At 49.1% G+C, this 24,377-nt stretch overlaps 1 protein-coding gene across 2 annotated transcripts in view; it reads right to left on the reverse strand.

The window, feature by feature from the left end:
• The window catches only part of KCNJ1 (potassium inwardly rectifying channel subfamily J member 1), a 29,729-nt gene extending 7,087 nt beyond the window's left edge, over nt 1–22,642 (reverse strand). The window contains exons 1-2 of one of the 2 annotated variants that reach the window (XM_007463633.1): nt 22,434–22,642; nt 8,550–8,702 (exon numbers count right to left, since the gene is read on the reverse strand). The gene's annotated coding sequence lies outside the window, so the exon portion shown is untranslated. The remainder of the gene's footprint in view (nt 1–8,549; nt 8,703–22,433) is intronic. The other variant, XM_007463634.1, reaches the window with a different exon arrangement.
• Between the last annotated feature and the right edge of the window lie 1,735 nt (nt 22,643–24,377).

The raw sequence follows: 24,377 nt of genomic DNA on the forward strand, positions 1-24,377 counted from the left end.
AAAGAGTATTCTCTGTGTGACCCTTCATGAGAGGGGGAGAACATAAGAAAGCCACACGAAAAAAAAAAAAAAAAAAAAAAAAAAATTACATAGAATTACAAAGGCTATCGTTCCTCTCTACAGATAAAAAAACAGTTGCTATAGTCTGCCTATTAGTCCAACCTCTCACAGCTCACACACAGCCTGAATTCGCTCAGGACATTTCTGAGAGTCAAGATTGTCAGAGGTAGGAAATAGGAGTTATTGAGCCTGAGAGCAGAAGTCAAGGACTTTCTGTAGTCCCTTTGCAATGGTGCTGGAGGAGAAATTCAAGCTGCCATGAAAATTGATGGCTTTGCTTCAGGCCATTAACCAACATTTCCTGAGAACCAACCGTAGCAAGGCATGCAATGGGATCATGGCCCAAGGTCTCCGCCTTCTTAATCAGTGAAATCAAGCAAAGTCTCTACTGATTGAACTTACTACATGCCAGGTGCCACACTAGGAAGTAAAAGAGGTTAACAGTCCCGGCAGTCAAGTTGCTCAAGGATGAGTAGTCATTCAGTCACTATCCAATAACTACAATGCGGCAGGTTTGCTGCCCTGAAGGGGTTGAGGACAGGGTTTTCAAGCATCCACCAGAGAGGAGACGCAACAGGCTGAAGGTCAAGCTTACACTCTTTAACACACCTTTGCTGAGGAGCTAAAACAAATACATCTAACTGTTACCGCAGAGGACTTCCTGTTTTCTATGAAAACGGCCTCAAGCTATTGGAGGATGGCCACCCAGCTGGATTTGCAAACCCTCAGTGCCCATTAGCATCCAGTCAGCCAGCTCCTGGGGATACTTATATGGAGACCTATTGTCGACAGAGGGCATTGTTTCCTTTTTGTTCAATATTCCCAGAGAAATCACCTCTGATGTCTTTAGCTCTACCAGGCTGCTCACTTGGGCTCAGCCTGGGTTCTTACATAGAACTTGGCAAGGCCGGTGGAAATAATTTTTCCTGGCCCCATGGGCATGTGAATGGGCATGAGCCTCAGGACCCTTCCAGGCTAGATTTGGGATCGCACTTCAATAATAACCCACCTTTCCCTGGGGCCCAGTGTGCTCACATGCCCCCTCCCCTGTGAAGCCACAAGTTGCTTGTGTCCAGGGTGGGAATGCAGCACAGACTTTCCTAGGTGCCTGGCTCCTTCCAGAGAAGAGAGTTTGGGAACAAGAGCCAGTGAATCATAAGGTCTGGGGGTGTTGGTGCCCTCTTACGGCACACCGGCTTCTGTAGGCATCTCCGGAGCCTGCCGGTCCAGGAGCATCACCTGAGTAACTATAGAGATCTGCCATGCGTGGGGATCAAGATGGGGTGGGAGCCCTGGTGCAGGACGTTCATGGCACAGGTAAGAACCAAAGGCACCAGGTAGACTGGAGGAAGTCCAGCTGGGCTGAGCGCAGACGTGGACTTGAATCCCAGTTCTGTCACTTGATGGCCAGGTGACCTGAGCAAGCCACTTAGGCTAACTGAGCTTCAGCTTCCTCACCTGTGAAACGACTGAGACTATGCTCTCAAAGGCTGTAGTGTGTTTTAAATGCAATCGCATATGTAAAGGTCCTAGAACACAGCGATTACACAATGAACAGTAGCAACTGTTATTATCAGTTCAGAAGTTTAAACCTGTGCAGCAGCTTAACCAGGCATCACCGACCCAGGCCACTGAGGGTCTGCTCTGCAGAGTCACAGGGGCTGTGTGGGGAAATGACACCCAGGCGAGGGACAAGGCTCCTGAGAGAGAGGGTGACAAATGTTCTGACGACACGTCGATGTCTGTGAACTGTACTGGCTTCAGAGCCCATCCTGACCTGTGGAATAGAAGACCTGAGAAAACCAAACACGTCTGTATAAAGGATGTGCCTGTCATCAGGGCGGAAGCCTTATCCTGGAGAGGTGAGAACAGGATAGAGGGAGAGAATTTTCCTTGGTTCACTACCAGGGGTGATGCCCTTCTTCTCTTACCACAGACATTAAGTAGCATTTGATTGTATCACTGCCAATCTACAGACACCGTTGAAAAGGAGAAAGCAGCTCCAGACAGCTGGGAGCCAGCCTGGCACTACGTCTAGGTCTCGGTGTTGCCGGGAGCCGTCCTGGGGCTCACAGCTGGGTCTTGGTGTTCTCTTGTTGAACCCGGTTTCACAGGATATCAACATCAGAATCATGTCTGAACACAGACAGAAACATGAACATGGTCCAAACCATGAAAATGACCAAATGTCCCCCTGTGCTGGCACTATGAGTGATCCCTGCTTCTCTGCCAACAGCAGCTTTAGCCTTACACGGGTCTTCTCTGCTTCTAGATAATAAGATTTATTAACATACTCGATCACAGAATTGCCCCTATTTCTTGACATCTAACCCAGAGCAGCGTATTGCTTCCTTAACTCTCCCAAATCACCTAGAACAAGCCCAGATCTTGTTTATGTGCCGTCTAACACTCTCTCAAGCGCGGCTCCCCACCATTCCTCAGGGTGCGCGTGTGCTCAGTAGCTGCGACAAGCCAACCCCTGCTGCTCTTTGGCTGGAAGGCATTGACACCCCAAAAGGCAGAAGAGGTGTAGCTAAGAGGTCATAAAGCCGTTCTATAACCAGTTGACGATTCCATACCATTGCTTCCAGAGGTCACACTCGCATATGTATATTTGCAGGCTTTTGTATCAGGATGTGAAAATGAAGGACCAAATTTAAATATACAAAGTCATTAAAAGGAGTTAAAATGTTCAAGTTCAGTTTTTAAGTTCTGTCTAGCTAACCAGTTTACAAGGGCCGCTGGTCATCCTAAGATAATTCTACTCTCCCCACAAAGACCTGTATCACTTCCTGGCACCTGGCCTGGGACCCAGCAGGAAGAATCAAGAGATGTGATATTCCCACCAGGACAGCCAGCCTGGGAGTCTGCGAGACTGGCCCCACGCCAGGTGTCCGTAGGGTCTCACCAGTCTTTGGTGGCAGCATGCCTTTGCTGTGGAGTGTAGGAAACCTGCGCTTTGGAAGTTGACGTTAATTCTATGTGTATTTTCAAAGTTGTTTTATAAAGTATTTTGGAAATGTCAGCATGTCTCGGTTCTGCAAAGGGACCCCCGTTGGGGGGGGACCCTTCATCTCTGCCTGATTCAGAGTTTTGAAGGGACAGCCACACAACCCTGGGGGCGGTGGGGAATGGTGACCACAGAGTGAGAGAACCCTAGAGGACGAGAGAAACTCACAGTCACAGGGTTGGGTCTTCTTGGCTTTTATTCTAAAGATTTTCTAAGGAGTCTATCTTCTCAACTTTAGGGAGTTTTGTACTTTACCAAAAGAAGGCATGGCTTTGTTGGCTATGCACGGATTGAGCCAAAGTGAAGAGGATAAACCAAGGGGAACGTGAGGATGCACGGCTCAAAATGAATGAAGGGAAGCCCAGGGCTGAGAAAAGCCTCTGCGGACTGTGAAATGGTCATTAAGACCTGGGTGGAGGGCCTCCCAGCTGTATCCTTTGTGAACAGCGCCCTCTAGAGCACAGTTCAATGGTGCCCTGAAGCAGGGACCTTCTGGGGCTAGAAGCCCAGTGTCTGCCCAGCCACAAGTGTGAAATCCCTTGCAACCTGGGTTGTCCACTGGCTTGTTTGCTGAGAAGCCAGAGTGGACATGAAGTCACTTGCCTCTGTCTGAAGAGGTGCAGGAGACGATTTTCAAAGCTTCATGTATGACTGGAATTTGCAGTGACCCAAGAGCTGCTGGCTTTGGGATTCCAGTTGTTGGGCTTGGAATTTGCCAAGTTCCCTTTGCTGGGCTCAGGACTGGGGGTGAAAACACAGTATGGAAAATACGTAGTAAAACACAACAAATATGGTTATCATCTGGAGAGAGATGGCAGGTGCCTAGAGAATCTTGGGTGAAATTCCGTTCAGTCTGTCCCAGGACCAGATGGAACCCTCTGCCATAGAAGGGGTGGGAGGGTCAGTTCTCAGGTCTCCACCATGCACTCAGGCCAGACGTCCTGAGCGCCACTGTCCTAACCGTTGAATTCTAGTTTCTGGTGAACCCATAGATGAAAATTAAATTAACACAAGGACCCAAAGGCATTTCTAGTCTCATAGCCTTTTATTCTCATTTCTATTCAAAAGAAATCCATTACAATGAAAATATCATTATACAAGTCTAGATATAAATCTTATACTGAAACCAAAACCAATAAGTTGTGTTCTCGAAAGATAGTATATGAACAGAAATTGCTTGTGTATAGTAAGTTGTATGATATATGCACTAGAATATTAGATATTTAAAGGAATCCTTTACTGAATAAGTTTATAAAGCAAAGAATCATTTTTTCAAATAAAAAAATCATTTTCTCACTTGTTTGGCTTGTAAAAGTATGTGTATTGGGGGATGAGTGTAGTTTGTTTTTCTGAAAACTGGACACATATGTGATAAAATAATTTTTAAATCTCTCTCAAGCACCCACCTCAAACGGCACTGACGTTTAATAAAAGAATTTTAATGTTTACCAAAAGTTGTATTTATATGTGTGCAGCGACCCCATTATTTGTCTGACCCTTCTAGTTTTCTGTGGTTTGGGTTGGTATTACATCAGTTCAGTCTTTCCAGCCCAAAAAGGAATGAATTCCATGTGGACTAGAGGCCCTGAACATACTTTCCTGAGTGTCTGCAACAAGAAAGTACACTTTGTTTTTAAGAAAACATATAGAATCCCAAACCTTGAAGATTTATAATATAGAGGAATAATTCTGACGCCTTGAGTTTGGCACTGGGGGACTATTGGTCATGATGCTGTACCCACAGGTGAAGGGTGTCATGTTGGTCCATCCCCGTTCCAAGAGACATGCAAAGAGAAGGCGCAGAACCCCAGTTTCCTGAGTTTGGAGGGGACCTCTGAAGGCCTTTCAGTCCTATATGCTAGCTAATGTTTCCTGCCCCAGCAACGGGCCTATAGGGCAGGATTTAAGAGGTGGGTGTGTGGGGTTCAAATGTGGAGTCAGTCAGTCACTAGCCCTCACTTGGGGTACCATCCAATCTCTCAGTGTGTCGATTTCCTCATCTGAAAAATGGGCCCATTCATATCTATTACAGATGGATAGAAAGAGCTCAGACAGCATGGGAAGTGATCCAGCCATTAACACCTTCAGGAATGCAACCTCCAGCTCTAACTTCTCTTTCAAGTTACAGCCATACATTGAATGAAAGATCCAACCGTGTCATTATCTGTGATGCCTTTAAATTCTGGGCTTGTCTTCACCAGTGTCCAGGCTGCAATAGCAGTATGCTTCCCAGAAAGGTAATGATAAGGGCAAGGCTCTAACCACAGGGCAGGGGATTGGCTGCAGAGCCCGCACTCCCGTGGATCCTGCCGTTCTGCCCCGGGAGCTTCTGAGGGTCAATGATTACCAGCTTTGGCTTGGGTTCCGCCGAGCCACGGGAGTTGCATTAATGGGGCAGCACGTCACCCACCCTCCCATGTCCAAGAACTTTCTGGGAAAGCCCTGGAGGCAGAGGGAAGCAGAGCCAGCAGCCCCCATTGACCCTGTAGTTCTGTGTCCTAGAGCCGCCCTTGGGCCTGTGCTGAATTCCTCTCTTTGGGGCTTTTTGTCACCGGGCAGGGCCCACCCCAGGGGATCCTCTGAGAGTGGGGACACTGCTGCAGAGACGTCCGACCTGCGACCTCACAGTGTGACGAGCTACTCCAGCAACTGTCTTGTGCTGCCCTTGACAAGTGTCTGCCCCTGAAACAAGAGAGCGAGTGGGAGGAAGTCCTCTCCCAGACTCAGAGCCGGACCAGGGTGGGCAAACCCAAGGCCTCGCCGAGACCTGCCCCCAAGAGGGCCCACGGAGCCCACGGCAGCCCTGCTGACGCACTTTTCCTCATTCCTCTCTTCCCTCTTACTCACTGGTGTGTATAGTGTCCTGGAAAAGGTGAAGTGAAATTCCACTTTGCTTCCTCTTATTTGCCCTTCTAATCGTAATCAAACTGAATCAAAAGAGGTTTCTCCATCTCAAAAAGGTTACTTAACCTCTCCACAGTGTTTCCTAATAAACTGGTGATTATAACGCCTGTTTGTTGCCAAGGGGATTCACTGGAAGATACACATGTCCACACAAAAAGCCGTGCACAAATGCCGATAGCGACATTGTTCGTAACAGCCAGAAATTGGAAACAACCCAAATGTCCATCCACAGATGAATCAATAAATAAATGGGGTTTGTCCATACAATGGAATATTATTCGACCATACACGGTGAGTTTTGAAAGCATTGTGCTTAAGTGAGAGCGGCCAGATACGGTGTTTTTCCACTTGTACAAATGTGTAGAACAGACAAATCTACATAGAGAGAAAGTTAGATCGGTAGTTCCCAGTGGTGGCGGGAGAGGGAAGTGCGGAGTGACTGTAATTGGTACCGAGTGTCTTTTCTGAAGTGATGAAACAGTTCTAATATTGATGGTGGAGATGGCTGTCCACCTTTGTGACTATACCCAAAGCCCACTATTGTAGCTTTAAATGGGTGGCTTTCATGGTATAGGAATTTATTATATTATATTATATCATATCAGTATTGTATTGTATCATATGATATTGTACTATTTCAAAAGAGCCGGTACAGGAAAAATCCACATCAAGTAGCTCTTGCACGACAGGACTCGGCAAACTGCCCGCATCTGTGGCCCTGCCTCTCCAATTTCTTCCTCTCCGTCTCTTCTGCTCCCTTCTCTCCCAGCGCCAGCCGGAAGCACCACGCTCGGCCCTTGTAGGGCCCTCGGCTGAACTTGGCCCCCTCCTCCTATAGCAAGAGCCACCGTGATTCTGGAGGCACCACATCCAAATTACTTCCTTGGTCATAAGAGTCTGGAGGCACCCAAAGATGCTTCTGTGCGTCCTCACCCTCAACACGCACTCTGTCAGCAAAGGAGAGACTGCGCGGGCTTCCCTGGTGGCGCAGTGGTTGAGAATCTGCCTGCTAATGCAGGGGACACGGGTTCGAGCCCTGGTCTGGGAAGATCCCACATGCCGCGGGGCAACTAGGCCCATGAACCACAACTACTGAGCCTGCGCGTCTGGAGCCTGTGCTCCGCAACAAGGGAGGCCGCGATAGTGAGGGGCCCGCGCACCGCGATGAAGAGTGGCCCCCGCTTGCCACAACTAGAGGAAGCCCTCGCACAGAAACGAAGACCCAACGTAGCCAAAAATAAATAAATAAACAAATATGGGGTTTAAAGAGAAAAGAATATTATTTAAAAAAAAAAAAAAAAGGAGAGACTGCGCCTCTCCCGGCACCTGTGGGCAAGCCCTTCTCCAGCCCGGCCGGTGGTGACTGGGGAAGCAGCCGAGGCAGAGCGTGGCGCCGCCCCGCCGTCCACCCTCGCCTGGGTCCCGCACGCCGTGACCCTGACCTGGCAGCTCAGGGTTTAGCCCCGGGTCAGCTCTGCCCACTCGCCCCTCGCAGCTCCCAGGGCAGGAGGTCGGGCCAAGGTCCTCGCGGACCCACGCGCCATCTGATGGGTCGCCCGGAGGCGGACGGGAATTCACGCGGCCTTGGCCTCGTCAGGCTGCCCCTCGGTCCACTGTGCCGGCCACGTCTGCCCACACTCCCTCCCCCTCTTTCACACTCGTGGGAGCTCAGTTCCATTCTCTCCTGCTCTTTCCTTCACGCAGTACATTTTTAAAAATATATATATATATATATATTTTTGATGTGGACCATTTTTAAAGTCTTTATTGAATCTGTTACAATATTGCTTCTGTTTTATGTTTCGGGTTTTTTGGCTGCGAGGCTCTTGGGATCGTAGCTCCCCGACCAGGGATCGAACCGCACCACCTGCACCGGAAGGTGCGGTCTTAACCGCTGGACCACCAGGGCAGTTCCCTTTACTCAGTACATATTTTAATCTTTATTTTTTCTTGACTTTTGTTCCTTGCCCATGGCTCTTGTTGTATTTCTGGAGTCAGTGACATTAGTTATCCATTCTTAGCCCGACCTCTGTGGGGACTCAGCAACCTCACAGATGAGCCAGAATCCCATCGCACCACTGAAACCACTCGTGAGGCCACATTCCCCCATATCCTTCCGCCTGCCCACACACACGGAGGAGGGAGGAGGGGGCGTGAGGCAGATTAGGATGGGTGGGGGGTCTTGGCTGCTTCCTTGGTGACAGCTGGGGGGAAGAGCTGTGCGGAGTCCAAATTCGGGGCCTCTCAAAGGAGGGACAGAAAACCACCCACTGTGCATTCCCGGAGGTTGGCCCGGCCCCTTTCTCAAGGGCAGGGCTGGATTTCCATGTACGCTTCCTGAACACGGGCCACCTGTCTATTTTCAGTTGCCGACCTTAAAAAAAAAAAACACAAAAAACACAAAAAACCTCACCTGCATTAACATAGATTACAATGACCTGTTTGATGACACACCATCAGGACCAATCCTGAATCATCACAAATAAATGGCATTTTGGGGGCAAAGAAACTAAAGTATGGCCCTTGTCCTGTGGTGAACACCACTTCCTACAAAAAGAAAAAGAGGCCAGTCCACCTGCAGAGCGTGTGCAGGCTCCCCGGAGCCTCTGGCCTTGAAACACGTGGTCTGGAGTCAGACTTGAATTCCAGCTCTGCTGCTGACTGATGCCCGTCTGAGCTGACTGCCTGCGTTTTCACAGGCCTAATTTCCCAATGTAATCTATTAAACCTGGAAATAAACAAGACAAAATGGAAAGTCACTAAGAAAAGCTTAGGAGCAATAAAGACCCTGGAGTTTGTGGTGAGTTACGTATGCTTCGTCCTTCCTTCCTTCCCTCCTTCCTTCCTTTTCTTTCTTTCTTTCTTTTTCTGTCTGTGTATCTCGCTGCTCTGCACAGCCCTAAATTGCAGAGCCAAAGCCACTGTTTCCTGGTTCATTTTTCCAGTCCATCCACACTCCCAATAACTGTACCCATTTTCAGCAATGGGTTTTTCACAGCATCACTCTGGTCCTGGCTTGGTCCCCTTTGCTCGGGCTCCCCTGGGCCAGATGGAGAAGCGAGGACGGAAGGAAAGCCACTAGGAATTGCAAAGATCAGTGGGCTTAGCACTGACCGAAATGCTGGCTGCCCGGTGCCTGGGGGCTGTGGGGTCCGAGCTGTGGGCGCTAAGACTGAGAACATCGTTCCAGAAGGCCAGTAGGTAGGGCTGGCAAAGCGAAGAGGGGGTTCAGCAGGTGTCACAAAGGTAGTGAAGGTCAGGCTGGGAGGTGGTGTGGACTCCGTTTAAGCCCCACTCCTTCCACTTGTCAACAGGATAAATGACTTTGCTTCTCTGTGTTCTCCATGAACATGGAGATAAGAATGCCTGTTTCACAAGCTGAGATGGGATTCAGTGTAAGAACACACAGCAGAGGGTCCAGCACGTGGGGACTTCAGTGAGGTCAGCTTCCTTCCGTGCTTGGCAGAGCTGACAGGCCTTCATAAAAGACAGCCAGTGTTGATTTGGCATTTGAGAAATAATTTGAACTCCCAGGTCTGGTTTGGAGGAGGCAGCTGGCTCTCCTGCCAGATCCAAGGACAGACTCGGAAGGGCCCACGTGAGCTGCAGAGAAAATGCAGGGGCGGGCGTGTGGCCCCGCCGGGGAGAGATGCCAGGCCATGGGCAGTATTCTTCTGCCTCTGTTAGCCCTGTCCTCCCTGGCTCTCCAAGAAGGCTTTCCCCCCAGAACCTCTGGGAGGGGAAGGCAGCAGGCTCCAGGCTGCTTTAAGGGGGCCTAGAAGGAGTGTGTTTGCAAACATGAAGCCTAAAGGGCGAAAACTTTGTTAATCTGGCTGCTAGGGAAGAATAACAAAGCTGGGGGAAAAGACTGACGATCAAAAAGAAAAAGATTTTGCCCATAAAATGACCAGATTAGATTAGACCACGAAGATCCAATTATGCCAGACCAATTGAATTTCCTCTGAGGTTAGCATGGCCAGCCTTTCCGAAGCAGAGGCTGCTGGAGCACAGGGCTTGTCATTGGCATCTGGCACAATCCTTTCTCCAAAAGCTCTTAGCAGGAGTTCAGACCCCACGAGCCCTGGGTGGGGTTGAGAGGTGCATCTCCACCGGGCATCTGTGGCTGAGATTCTGCTCTAGAAAAATGTCCCTAGCACCCTCTTCTTTTCTTTCTTAGCACCAAATGTAGTTTATTATATATTTATTTTGTTGAATTCATGCTTTCCTCAGCTCTGTCAATGGCAAAACAATTGAGGAAAACTTGGTTCAATCTTGATTCTTTTCTCTCTCTCATCCCTGCGTCCAATCCATCAGCGAGTCTTCTCTGCTCTTCCTACAAAATATATCCAGAAACCCTTTGTCCTCCTGGCTCCATCTCCATCACTGCCACTGCTGTCCAAACCAGCATCACTCCTGCTTAGCTACAGAAATAGCCTGCTCGCTCATGTCTCTGCTGTCTCTCTCTTTCCTCCCCCTGACACCTTCGCCAGGTCAGAGGCAGGTATTTCTCCTGTAAATCAGATCGTGTTGCTGCCTGGAGGAAGCCTTCCTTGGCATCCCCTCATCCTAACCACCACAAGGTCCTGTATAACCTGGGCTCTGCCCAGACCTACCTCACGTCACGGTGCTTCCACCAACAGTGTTGCTCAGACCACGTGCCACACTGCCCCTGCCCTGGTCTTTTGCACCTGCTGTTCCCTCCTTTGGGGCTGTCCTGGCTCCTTTCGGTCCGTCAGGACTCAGCTCCGTGGTCACCTCCTCTGAGGGCCGTTCAGCATCCAATCCCAGGTAGCACCACGGCCTCAGTCAACCCCTCTGCTCACATCTCATCAATATCAGATGTCATCTCATTTATCTGCCTATTTCTTATGTGTTCACTTCTTGTCTAGCTCCCCTCTAGTCGAATATATCCACTCCATGAAAGCAGCCTGTCTTGCTTTCCTCTGAATTCTCAGCTCCCAGATCCACCATTAGAGAAACTCTACCAATAGTTCTCAAAAGAGTAAAAGTTCGTGCCCTCCTCTGGCTGGAAGTGCACAAGCGCGGGGACGCGGTGTGATCTGTTCACAACTTTATATCCAGCGCCATCCATTGGACTCCATTGACCCTCTAGAGAGAGAGGGGAGAGAGAGAGAGAGAGAGAGAGAGAGAGAGAGAGAGAGAGAAGCTATTTTCCTCCAAGATGCAGCTGAACATGATTTTTACTTGTTCACTCAACTAATGACGAAGTAAACATCAAGTGATGGTATGAAAACAACTCGTGGTGAATTCATAAATGCCAAGTCTCAGAGGTGACAGGGAGATAGTGCATGCTCCTATCATATGCATTTGTGGACATTTCCCCCCCTAATCTTTTAAAGTTAAGTTTAGGTTTTCTACAATGTGCAGTGGCACATAAACTTCATGTATTTTGAACTCAATATTGTGCATGGAAATGTGTGTAACAAATAGATGTGTTTCTGAGCGTTCGTTTCCATGATCAAAAAACTACCCATTTAGGGGACTTCCCTGGCAGTTGAGTGGTTAAGACTTTGTGCTCCCGATGCAGGGGGGCATGGGTTCCATCCCCGGTCGGGGAACTGAGATCCCGTATGCCACATGGCTTGGCCAAAAAAAAAAAAAAATTTTTTTTTACCGTTTATTTTTAGCGTTTATTCACTTGGTCAAGGGTTTTTAAAGTTTTTAAAAGTGCAGAACCAGCTGAACTATACTCAAAGCTCAGAGACTCTGAAGAAAATGTGAATGAGAGAGATCCAAGGAAGTGCGAGGCTCAGGGAGGCTGGGTGACGGAGAGGACGGTAGGGAGCCCTGGCCAGCAAGAGCAGGGGCACCCAGAGGAAAACCCCTGCTCCGAGGGAGCAAGCAATACAGTGGTGAGCCCTGAAATATAGGACACAGGAGAATGGCTGTTAAAGAAGTCACCTACACACCACCATGCTTGCTTGTTTGTTTTAATTAAAGTGTAGTTGATTTGCAGTATCACGTTAGTTTCAGGCGTACAGCAAAGTGATTCAGTTATACGTATATATGTATATATCTAAATATTTTATTCTTTTCCATTATAGGTTATTACAAGGTACTGAATACAGTTCCTTCTGCTATATGGTAGGTCCTTGTTGTTTAACTATTTTATATATAGGAGTGTGTATCTGTTAATCCCAGCCACCTAATTTATCCCTCCCCCCCTTCCCCTTTGGTAACCATAAGTTTGTTTTCTACATCTGCACACCATCATGTTTTATGGATGGTTAACCATTGTCAGAAAGCTATCTGTCTCTCTGGCTACAGTTAGTGTTTGTTGAATGAGTGAACTGATAAGTGAATGAAGAATGGGAAGCGGGTCATCTTCCCGTGTTATTTGAAGAGAAAAGGAGATAAGATGTACAAAAGTAACTGGTGATTAGTGAAAGTTCCATCAGGGACTTCCCTGATGGCGCAGTGGTTAAGACTCCGCGCTCCCAATGCAGGGGACCTGGGTTTGATCCCATGTCAGGGAGCTAGATCCCACATGCATGCCGCAACCAAGGGTTCTAATGCCACAATAAAGGGGCCCACGTGCCACAACTAAGGAGCACGACTGCTGCAACAAAGACCTCGCACAAAGAAGGAAGGAAGGAAGAGAGAGAAAGAGAGAGACAGAAAGGAAGGAAGGAAGGAAGGAAGAAAGAAAGAAAGAAAGAAAAAGAAAGAAAGAAAGGAAAGAAAGAAAGAAAGGGAAAGAAAGTTCTATCGAGCTTTCTTGAATCTAGTTTAGTGTGAGGGTAGTTTTTCCTCTAACCCATAGATCAACAATAGCAACCATTTATGTTCTAGGCACTCTCCATGTGTAAACTCAACAGTTACAGCTGCTCTATGACTTACACAGTATCATCATTATTCCCAGGGTATAGAGGAGAAAATCAGAGATCAGAAAAGCCAAGTTATTGACCCATGTTCCCAGAGCTAGAAAGTTAGAATTCAGCCTACTGTAGCTTCCTCTGGTGGGATATGTGTCCACCTTCTACTTAGTTATTGGAAGAAACTCATTAAAATGCATCCCTTCCAATGTGACATTTTTTGGCACAGACGGAAGGCTGGCGGTGTGTTCCCTAAAAGATCCCCGTTCCAGCCAGGCAGAGCACCTCTCACATGTGTCTGGAGGAACACTGCAGGGTTTGATTTTGCTTTACAGGATTGGGGCGGAAGGGTTGAAATCAATGCAGAGGAAAAAGAATGAACACTTATTGCATGTCTGCACATGCCAGAGACTGTGTTGGGGGCTTTGCAGAAATTAGTCCCTTCAATCCTCACAGCGACCCCATGAAGTAGGTGTAATTATCTCTATTTTACAAGGAAGGGCACTGAGCTATGGAGAGGTTAAATAGCTCAGATGAGGCGGAGCTGGGACGGGAACCCAAGTCTTCGTGGATCCTTCCACCAGAAGTTTCATAAAGATTGAATCAGTTCTGCTCTAGGGTCAGGGAGGAAAGGCAGGAAGGCCTTGGGGAAGGACAGGCTCTCCTCTGTTTCCCTCTTTCTTTCCTTCCTTGCTTGCTCTTTCTTTGCTTGTTCCTTCCTTGTTTTCCTTCTGTCAATAAATATTTACTGAGAGTCTATCACATGCCCGGCTCCGTGCTGTGAGCTGGGGCTAGAGCAGGAACGAGATTGGTATTCAGGGAGTTGGAGAGAGCAGAACAGATCACAAAAAGGAACCAAATAAACAGGGTAATTATAGATGGCGATAAGGGCTGAGAAAGCCATGGCAACAAGGGGTGACCTTGACAAGTGGCAGTGAGTAGAGGGCACCAGGAGCTAAAGATTGTGGGGGGAAGCAATGCCACGACGAGAGAGGGCAGGTCCTCCCCCAGGCTGGAGGCGAACCGAACTCGGCCTCCTCCCAAGCTCACCTGCTGGCTCCTACCCAGGGTGTTGCTCAGAGAGTTTTAGCATTTCAGGCAGACCTAGGAAACCTGCCCTGCCTGCACCCCCGCATGGGCACAAAGCTGGCTGCAGTCTTCCCATTTGTCAGATGGCAATAATAACATATCTCCCTCCCGAGGCCATCATACAAATTAAATGACGGAGTGTTTGGGAGAGTTCAGGCGAATGAGTGACACACTAGAAAAGTGAGCTGGAATCGTAGCAAGAGGGAGTTCAGTTAGACACAAGGAAGAACTTTCTGATGGAAAGGATGATATGATGCACAGCAGGTTTCCAATGAAGAATCTTATCTATACTGACCATTTAAAATAGAAGCAATAGGGTCAGCAGATGCAAGCTATTATATACAGGATGGCTAAACAACAAGGTCCTACTGCACAGCACAGGGAACTATATTCAATATCCTGGGATAAACCATCACGGAAAAGAATATGGAAACACGAATGTATATGTGTGTATAACTGAGTCACTTTGTTGTACAGCAGAAATTAACACAACATTGTAAATCCCCTATACTTCAATTTAAAAATTAAAATAAAAAGAATTTTTAAAAAATAAAATAGAAGTGATAACTAACTGTCTCAAATAAGTGCCTGACCCTCCATAGGCTTCGTTGTGCGGAGTGAATAAATGTAGAAACGGATGAATTTTTAAATGCAGGAAGAGGCAGCTTAAAGAACTCAAGAAGTCTCTTTGCTAGTTCTAAGTCAGGGACCCCAGAAGCTTCTCTCTGAACAAAAGTGAAGGCACCGCCCACTGGACCCCATGCACACAGGACCCTGGAGACCAGCTGACCAAGCTCCTGTGACTGCGCCCCTCCCCAGCCCTCCCCGCACCCGCGCTGCAGCCCCACTGTGCGCCCTGCCCGGGGTTACTCTCATTAACTCCGGGGTGGGGACCAGGGAGCGTCCACAGTGCAAAGGCAAAACCAGCATCTTTCTGTGGGTGTCGTGCGTTCTCTCCATCCCCCGTCACAGCCGGGCCTGGAAATGGCTCAGCATCTGGCCGCTAGTCACCAGATGCATGGCGTTTACTGTGTCTGTCTTGGGAACTTGGCCTGCCTGCGGTCTGGCTGCTGGAGTCCCTGAGGCCCCTCACCCACAGGACTAAGCCAGCAGAGACAGGACCCAGGCTCTGTCCCGAGCAAAGCAGGCGGCCAAGGGGATTAAAGAGGCCTGCTTCCCCGAGCTGCCCTGTCTGGTAGCTGCAGGTGGGGACAAGGGATCAGGCAGGGGGTGGGGACAGAACAAGAGTACGAGTAAAGAGTCAGCAGGGAGAGGAGGGGATGCTTGGAAGAAACGGGGCCTTGACCCCTTAGTTGCCAGGGGTTATGGTACCTCTGAGGGGCGTCTCAGGGGCCTGGGCAGGAAGGAAGCTTCCAGGCAGCCTGAAGCAAGGCTTAGCCAGGGGAGGTGGCCGGAAGTGTCTGTCCCGGGTCCACACTTAAGCTAAGAATCAGGTACCTGCCCCTTCGAGCCACCAAAGGCAGTGGGATTGCTGGGGACTTGCCTCCCCGCTGCCAGAACACAAGAGCAAGAGTGAGGGGTTCATGGTTGCTCCCTCCCTGGACCTGGGGTGGGAAAAGACTCTAAGTCCACCCTGCCTGCGGGCAGGCAGCCCCTGAACCCCTCCGCCAGAGAGACAGACGCTGGTCCCCTGTCTGTATAAGGAACATCTCCTTCTGAAACCCGTTGCTGCCTCTCAGCACCCAGATCCGCTGATGCCTAACCCACCTCCTCGGGCTGCGATCTGAGCCTGCTCTCCTCTTGCCCTCAACAGGCGCGAGAAAACCAGCCCTTCCCAGGCCTGGGAGCAATTTCAGCCCACACCCCTCCGCCACCTTTTCCAATGACAGCGTTTCTCAGCTTCCCTCCACTAGAGTCACTAGAGTCAACTCCTGGGAAGGAATTTGCCCACTTCATGCCCTGAGTGACGAACCTCTCCACTCACATGGCTCCAGGCACAAGCCTGGCCTGGGCCCCCTTCCCTACCCTCCCCACACCCCCCCTCTCACTGCCACCAGGTCCTTAAAGAAGCATCCTTGTCTGTAGAAATCCAAAACTGCAAATAGCACCACAGGCCAAAGGAAATCATGTATTAATAAAAAGGTGAATAAAATCCAAATCTTGGACACAGTTCCCTCCACTTCTCAGCTAGACACCTTCCCCAGGGGGCTTCACCCTGTCTGTGTCTTGACAGCAGTGAGCGTCCGCACCGCCTGAAGGAAACCCTGTGCTCTCACTCACCATGGTTTTGGATAAAGGATCACAAGAGCCCCAGACTCTAAAGGGAAGCTCGGAATGGTCCAGGTAAGCACTCTGAGTTAGGATCTCTCAGAGCTGCCCTCGTCTCTCCATCAAAGGGGATGGAGCAGTTGGGAGGGGGGACGAGCCTTCTCTCCTCGACACCCCCCCTGCCCATCCCACTGGGGCCACTCTGGGAGCAGACTGGGCGGGAGGGGAGAGCCCAGTCCCATCGGGTAGAATGTGCCCCTCCGATGCCTCTCTCATTCCCACCTGTCTGTCCTCCCAGGGGCCCGAAATTTCTGCAAGGTAGGGACAGGGTCCTCCCACTTTGGAAAGCCCAGCACAGCGTGGGCTTCCCCAGAGGTCTTCTGGGTGATCCCCTGACCACTCCTGTGACTCCTTTCTGAATCCGATTCCTGCCGTCTCCACCCCATGCATAGCTCATCAGCGGTCCAAGCCCTCAGAACCTCTGAATCCCCTGATCCCCGACATTGTTGATTGCCTTCCAGCACAAGACAGAGATTACTCTTATCTCTCCCAACATCTTATCAGTGACTCGGACCCCAAAAGGCCACATTTTGGGGAGTCTTTGCCTGTGAGAATCTAGCAACAGTTATTCATAGTTTCCAAGTTCTGTCAAGCTCTTCAAGGACAAATGGCAGATCTGGATGGAGTCAGAAAGCTCCCGAGCGTTTAATCAAGGGCAGCGAAGCATGAGTCTTCCCTGAGGGTAGTCACCTGAGAGAGCTGTGGTGGTTCCTGCTGCAAAGATGTATTAACCTGTTGCTTTCAACCGTGTTGTGTTGCATATTTAAATCTGCTGCCTGGGGATACGGTGGCACATTGATACCCCCTGGTAGATGCAATTCCTGAACCTGAACTAAGAAACACTGGTGTTTGTGCAATTGGAAAGGAGGGAAGGCCACGGATGGACATTGGAAAATTCTGAATACATGGAAATTTCTGGCTTGTAAATTTCAGAGTATTCAAAAAGAATGTTTTCTTAAAGCCTAAGTGGGTGACCTGCTTCTATGAATGTTTACAAGGCTGAATAACTGCAGGTCGGAACCTGGGCAGACACATGCCCACCGGGGCAGACCGCACACTGGGGAACCGACTTAGGGAAAAAACAACAGGCTTCCTTGAGTGTGGAATTTACAGATCTAAAGCCCTGTTGGGTGAATTCGGGTTTCTGCTTTACCTGGGGACACCGGAAAGTCTTGGACCCTTCTAGCCCTTAGTTTCTTCTTTCCTACGATGAGTGAGCGAGGGTTCTGATGAACCCTTAGAATGATTGTTTAAAATTAGTTGTACACACTACTATATGTAAAATAATCAATAAGGACCTACTGTATATAGCACAGGGAACTCCAGTCAATACGCTGTAATAATCTATATGGGAAAAGAATCTGAAAAATAATAGATATATGTGTATGTATAACTGAATCACACATGAAACTAACACAACATTGTGAATCCACTATACTACTCCAATATAAAATAAAAATCTTGTAAAAATCTGCCAAACGAAGAGTTCGTTTCAATGCTCTGTTGTTTAATGGGATGGTATTGGGTTGGGTTTTATATTAACAGCTAAAGCCCTTAGAGTTTTCGAGAAGGAGCTACTTGGGGTAGAACATCTTTGGATTCTCAACAGTCTTGCAGTTGCCCATTGTGTGCATTATTCTTGGTTTCTTTGTGCTGTTTTTCAAACAGAGCCAGGGAGTTTCAGGGGTGAGGGCATCACTCCCTTTGTCTGCTCGTGGATTCTGACAAGGCAACAGCGAGGATGGGGAAAGTTCTCTGAACATCCTTCATAACAAAGCCAGTGAGGATGGCTTAGGATCATTCCACCTGGAGCAGAGAATGGACTTTTCTGAACCCCTTGACCTTAGGTTATTTTTTGCTTATTGTTGGCTTTTCTAGGTCTACCTCCTATATGTCTCCCCAGGAATTTTTCTTTCATCTTTTCTCTTTGTTTGAAGTTGTTTGTTTTTATTCTGTTTTGTTTCTCCCATTTCCATACACACTCCCTGCTTGTTCATGAAGATTATGAACTACATAATCAAGCCAACCACTTTTGCTGTCTGGAACAGAGCTAATATTACGCATGAATCATATATAATCCGGGAGACAGAACAGACTGGGAAGGTCTGGTCCTTTTTCCTTTACTTTTGGCTTTAGCCTAAGTCATCACTGCCCTGTACTTTCTTTTCTCAACCTATGAAATTTTAATGATTTTATTGAGATGAAGGTAGACGGATGGTTCCTTGGAGCTGTCTCCTGACCCCCTTATCAGGCTCACCATCACCTCCACCTCTGAAGATGCCGAGCTGATGTGGGGAAAAGAGACAGTGGGAAGCAGAGTCTTTAAAACTAATTAATATATTCAACTATCCTCAATTAATTATTGGGCAAACTTTGATTTCTGTGCCAATAAATTCATTCGGCTGTGACTTGAACTTGCAACACGATACACATTCTGGAATATTTTTCTTCTCGGGCCTGACAGAAACTAAACTGGAACACTTTGAGTCCTGTCTGGGTCCCAGGAGTTACTTCAGGTCCAGGGAGAAAAGTCCTAGGGGCACCGGAAATTAGCTAGTCTGACATGAGTCTATCCTCACTTAAACCCCAGAGGGCTGCTTTTTCCAGATACTCTGAGCTGTGAGATCTCACTATCCGGGACCTGTTACCCGCCTGCCAAGTGGAAGGAGGAGGGATATATGGTGGATGCTGGGGTCAGATAGACATGGGTCTGAATCCCAGCTCTGCCGTTCACTGCCTGTGGGACCCGCCCAGAGCGTCTCAGACGCTGTGACTGGACAGGGGTCACGTGGACCCAGAGGCTGTCCCCTCGCCCTGGGGTGGGCCTGGAGTGAGTGACCAGGCCTGAGATGGCAGCCTCTCCACTGACCCCAGCAAGGGGTAATTGTCTTATCAACGTCATCCTATTCCATGTGGCCCACTAGAAAAAACTCAGGAGACACGGACTTAAGTTCCCTTCCCTTTGTCCCTGTCCTCTTTACCTCCCTGCAAAATGGGGCTGAAAAGAGCACCTACTCAAGACCTGGATGGACCTAGAGTCTGTCATACAGAGTGCAGTAAGCCAGAAAGAGAAAAACGAACATCGTATATTAATGCATGTATGTGGAATCTAGAAAAATAGTACGGATGAACCTGTTTGCAGAGCAGGAATAGAGATGTAGACGTAGAGAACGGACATGTGGACACAGAGTGGGGAAGGAGAGGGTGGGACGAATTGGGAGATTAGGTTTGACATAAATATATTACCACGTGTAAAATAGATAGCTAGTGGGAACCTGCTGTATAGCACAGGGAACTCAGCTCAGTGCTCTGTGACGACCTAGATGAGTGGGATGGCGGGGGTGGGAAAGAGGTCCAAGAGGGAGGGGATATAGGTATGTACGTAGCTGATTCGCTTCATTGCACAGCGGAAACTAACACAACATTGTAAAGTAATTTTACTCCGATAAAAAAAAAGAAAAGAAAAAGAAAGATTATTCTATATTTAAAAAAAAAGAAAAGAGCACCTACTCATAGGAATGACCCACATGGAAGATTCAGCTCAGTAACTGCTCCGTGTGAGTAGGGAATACTTTGGGGCAATTAATGGTACTTAGAGTAACGGTGACAGGGGCCTCTAAAGCTCAGCAATTCTGTCATTATTTCTGATATTGTCTCCACTTTAAGCTCCACCGCCGGGAAAGACACATTTTCTGCCCTGCCTCCGAAGGGGTGACACTGGGGCTCAGCAGAGGTCCCGGGCGACGCATCATCTAGGCCCAGGTGATCAATGAGAGAAGGAGAAAGAGATACTCCTTCACTGCAGACAGGCAGGCACTTACTTCAATGATGGAGGAAAGCAAATGACCGGAGGCTACATTTCTGAGGAGGGGGCCCCTGCAAGGCCAGGCCTCTGCCCTACACAGCAGCGGCCTCCTGTAACATCTGGGCGCATTAACTCATTTCTCTGGGCCCAGGTGGGTGCGTGAGGCTCAGGGTAGAGAAAACGTCCTTTTCCATTCAAAGTTTGCTCATCGTTTGGACTTTGGGGCAATTCCCAGAATGAGACCAGCCAACCCTCAGTTTCCCGTGTCAGGGCTATGCTTAATCCTCGCAGCCAGTCTGTCCTAGATCTCGTGTATTCTGCCTTTGAGTAATTTCCTAACTGGTTTCCTGGCAATGGTCATACCCCAGCTCAACCCACTTTGCACTTTGCAGTCCAAGCAGCCTTTCTAAATTGTAAATATGACCTCACGTGGCCTCCCACTACCTTCAAGATACTGCCGCGCTCCTGGGCATCGTGCGCGAGGGCCCTCGTGGTCAGCTCTGCCGCCACAGCTCCGTCCTTCTGTCCTCCCCGTCCCCCCACCCCAGCCACGCCAGCTCAGCATTCCCCGCATACGCCATGTTCTCTCATGCCTCCGTGGTTTTGTACATGCTGTTTCCTTGCTCTGGAATGCCCTTCCTCCTGTCTCCAGCGGCCCCATCCTGCCCACCCAGCGAGCTGAGGGTCACAATCCCACGAGGAGGCCTTCCACAGGCAAACTGGGCAGTCCTTCCTGTTCAGGCAACAGTCATCATGACTACACTGTGGCATTTATCCTCCTGGAGTGTAACAGTCTACCTCCGTGTGCACAACCCACCCCACCCCCCAAACTGTAACTTCCATGCTAACAGGGGCTGTTCAGTAATTTCCCAGGACTTCAAAGAATTCCCAGAAGACAGTGGATGCTCATTATAAGCTTGTTGAAAGTCAAAAGGGGAAAAAACCCTGTATGCCTGATAATAATATTAATGGAAAGGGCAATAGTGAAGGATGCAGTAGTCGTGATTAGCGTCTTAAATTGTAGATCCAGGAGGAGTGAAATCTGGATCAACCTCAGGACATGTAAGCGATCTCAGTAAGAACTCTAAGTGGAGGAACTAAGAAGCATTCATTCCACGGAAGCCACATGCCAGGTAAGAGGCAAAGCACGTGATCAAAGCTGAATCCTTGGAAAATCACTGAGCTGTGAAAAGGTCCAGGGTAGATTTGTAACCCAGCACAGAAAAAATGAATTGCTGGGAAAAGGAAAAGAGACATGCCTGAGTCTCAACTCTGCAGATTGTTCCTTGGCAATTACAGCATCTTATGTATTTGGAAAAAAATCACGGAAAACCAAAGCCACCAACAGCATCAAAGCTCCAAGAACCATTCACAAATCATCTGCTCCCTGTGCTGATTTGCAGATTCAGCCCTGCACCTGAGCTGAATTGATGTCCTTCTCACCCAGGAGAAAAGCCATCTTCGTGCCTTATGTATTCAAAACAGTCTTTTCTGATGGTTCACACCTTCCCAGACACTCCACTCCACTGTGTTTTGAAAAACCGAAGCTAACTTAGTGGGGATACATTTTCACAAGACAGGGCAGATTAAGACAACGCAAGCTAAGTGTATGACTGAAGGGCACCTGCCAGTGGGCTGGGTAAGTCCTTGTTGACAATGGTGTCCTTCCCATCACCATGCTTGGCTTTAGTTTGTTCGCCCAACTACAGGAAAAAGCAAACACAATTTTCCTAAAGCTTGCCAATCGCAAAAGACAGACACCGTTGAGCAACTATGCGTAGCATCTATACGACATGGACGTTTGGAGAAGGGGGCTCCAGGCCTGTTCATTCTAGGGCTCGTACGAAGCAGAACAAAGGGAACAGCTGCCATTCACTGTGCAGAGCATCTGTCAAAGCTGTATTTAGGGAGCTGAACAAACAGTGAGGAGTCCAGATGCTTTCACTCGGAATCATGCAGCATTTCGTCAAGTGAAGGAAAGGCATTTTGCTGCAGGTGAGCAAAGAGTCTTACTAACACGTTCCACCCGGTCAAGCCTTCAGCGTTTTCCACAGTGGACCTCACTAGCACCCTTACCCTCTACCTGAATGACGGCAAAGGCAGAGAGAGTCCTGCCCTTGCAGGAGCTGAAGCCATCAGGGACAGAAGCCCACGCACGTCTGTCTCCACCACCACGAGGAGAAGGTGGTGGAACCGGGCGTGATGCTCAGGGCTATGGAATGGCCAAGGGTGGCCAGGAGGAAGCTCATGGCTCGTCATCCACGTGCAAGCAGAAGATACAGAGCATCAAGCAAGGGAGTTAAAACCACACTTTTATCCCCTGGGAACGGTGGACAGTCTGTCTAGATTTGAGATGGGGAAAAGAAGGCTAAATTTCCGCCAGAATTCACTCCTTTTTACTCAACCCCCCAAAGGAGCAATGTGGCATTTCTCCCCTTACCTCATGGATTGCCAGCGTGAACACAGAGACAAAAGCTCAGTTTCTTGGTCCCGGAGAAAGCAGCCGGGTCCTTGATGTGAGCGAGTCCTTGCACCTTTGGTTCAAGAATTTGGATGGCCCAGGTGATGGGGCCCGGAGCCCTGTTCGTTTTTATGAGTCTGTGGGTCAGCTCAGACTGGCTGCCGACTCATCTGTATGCAACGGCTCTCAAAGAACACAGTTTACTTAGAACCGGTTCCAATAAGAGGAGGCGTGTCAGGTAAGTGGGCCGGACACAGCAGAGGTGTTGAGCCGCCAGGGCTAATTACGACGGATTTGTTTATGGAGCCGTGTTGGAACCAGTGTGTACCTGCTGAGGGTCCCAGCCAAATGCATGCGTGAAGGCTGGGTGCTCCCGGATGGGGGCACCGGGGTCCCCGAGGAGCCCTTTCCAAAATTTCTCCTGCTCAGTGACGCTCCTCAGTGACCACAGGTCAGGCTGGCCTGACCTTCCCTCGGCCAATTTCTGCCACTCTGGTCCCAGTTCAGTGCAGAGCTCTGTAGCCGAGACTTTACGGAAGAGCCCTGTAAAGGGAAGGATGCCCTGCGGCACAAGCATGTCACTGGGGGTAAGGTCCTACCTTCTGTCACTCAAGGTCTGCAGTGGGTAGTGAGGTGATGGATGGAATGGACTTGGCACGTACTTGGCATTGAGTGAAGGCTTGGGAAATCAACACAGCCCAGTATCTGCTTTCTTTCTTCCTTCCCACCCCAGCCCTTAGGGTCATCTCCCTCTGGTTCATACTTGGTGTCTTACGCCCTCTTGAGCTGTCCTGGTGTCTGGGTTCCTCCCTGTCCCAGTGGCCTCTGTGGACCCACACTCATTTCACCGCTAGTCACCACCGGAGCATCAGGAAACAGTTCCCCTAGTAAGCTGTCACTTTGTGCTCGTGGAGTAGCGGTCGGGGGGCCACGCGGGGCTGGAGGGCGAATGCAGGCACACTTCACATTCACCTTCTCGCCGGTCCCCCCTCAGCACCTCAGGAGATGACATTAAGTATCAGATTTCACTCCAGTCTAAGTGACTCAAAGAACAGGAGAAGCTGCAGAGCTGGACTATAGTTTGGAGGCCACATTCCAGTGATTCTGACACAGGAATACCACGAGAAGGTATACATTTTGAATTTCATAGAGACGATAAAATAGAAACTGATAATTACATGAGGAAAGGAAATTGTGTTTTCAAACCTGTATAAGTATCATCAGTTTTATAATAAAGCAAAAAGAATAGAGTACATGTAAGTAAAAGAACTTATAGGAGGGCTTCCCTGGTGACGCAGTGGTTGAGAGTCCGCCTGCCGATGCATGGGACACGGGTTCGTGCCCCGGTCCGGGAGGATCCTGCATGCTGCGGAGCGGCTGGGCCCGTGAGCCGTGGCTGCTGAGCCAGAGCGTCCGGAGCCTGTGCTCCACGGCGGGAGAGGCCACAACAGTGAGAGGCCCACGTACTGCAAATAATAACTAAATAAATAAATAAGAACTTATAGGAGCATTTCCCGTATGAAATTTGATTGTAGGAGACCTATTCTAGGGAGCAACAGTGCCACGGGAAAAAGAACAAGAAGAGAGTTCCAAAGCTTGTGCTAAATATGACCTTTTCCCTTCACAGAAGGTTCCCTGTGGGCAAGCAGTCCCTACCCCCTCTCCCTAGGCTCGCCCCTCTCTCCACAGTTACCTCCTTTCTCAATCCCCCACTGTGTGGTCCTCCACCTACCTTCTCTGGCATCCCTACCCCACCCGGGGAATAACCTCCCAACCCAGGTTCCCCCTCCCCACCCCTGAGCAGCATATCACCCCAAGTCTGGGTGTGGGGAGCATAGGAATGCAGCCTGCAGACGCCCAGTGCAGAGAGAGTGGGCGACCGGGGGCCCTAGCAGTTGCGCCGCACAAAGGCTGAGCACAGGG

This window comes from Lipotes vexillifer, unplaced genomic scaffold (assembly GCF_000442215.2).
Source record: "Lipotes vexillifer unplaced genomic scaffold, Lipotes_vexillifer_v1.1 scaffold442, whole genome shotgun sequence".
Lineage (NCBI taxonomy): Eukaryota > Metazoa > Chordata > Mammalia > Artiodactyla > Lipotidae > Lipotes > Lipotes vexillifer.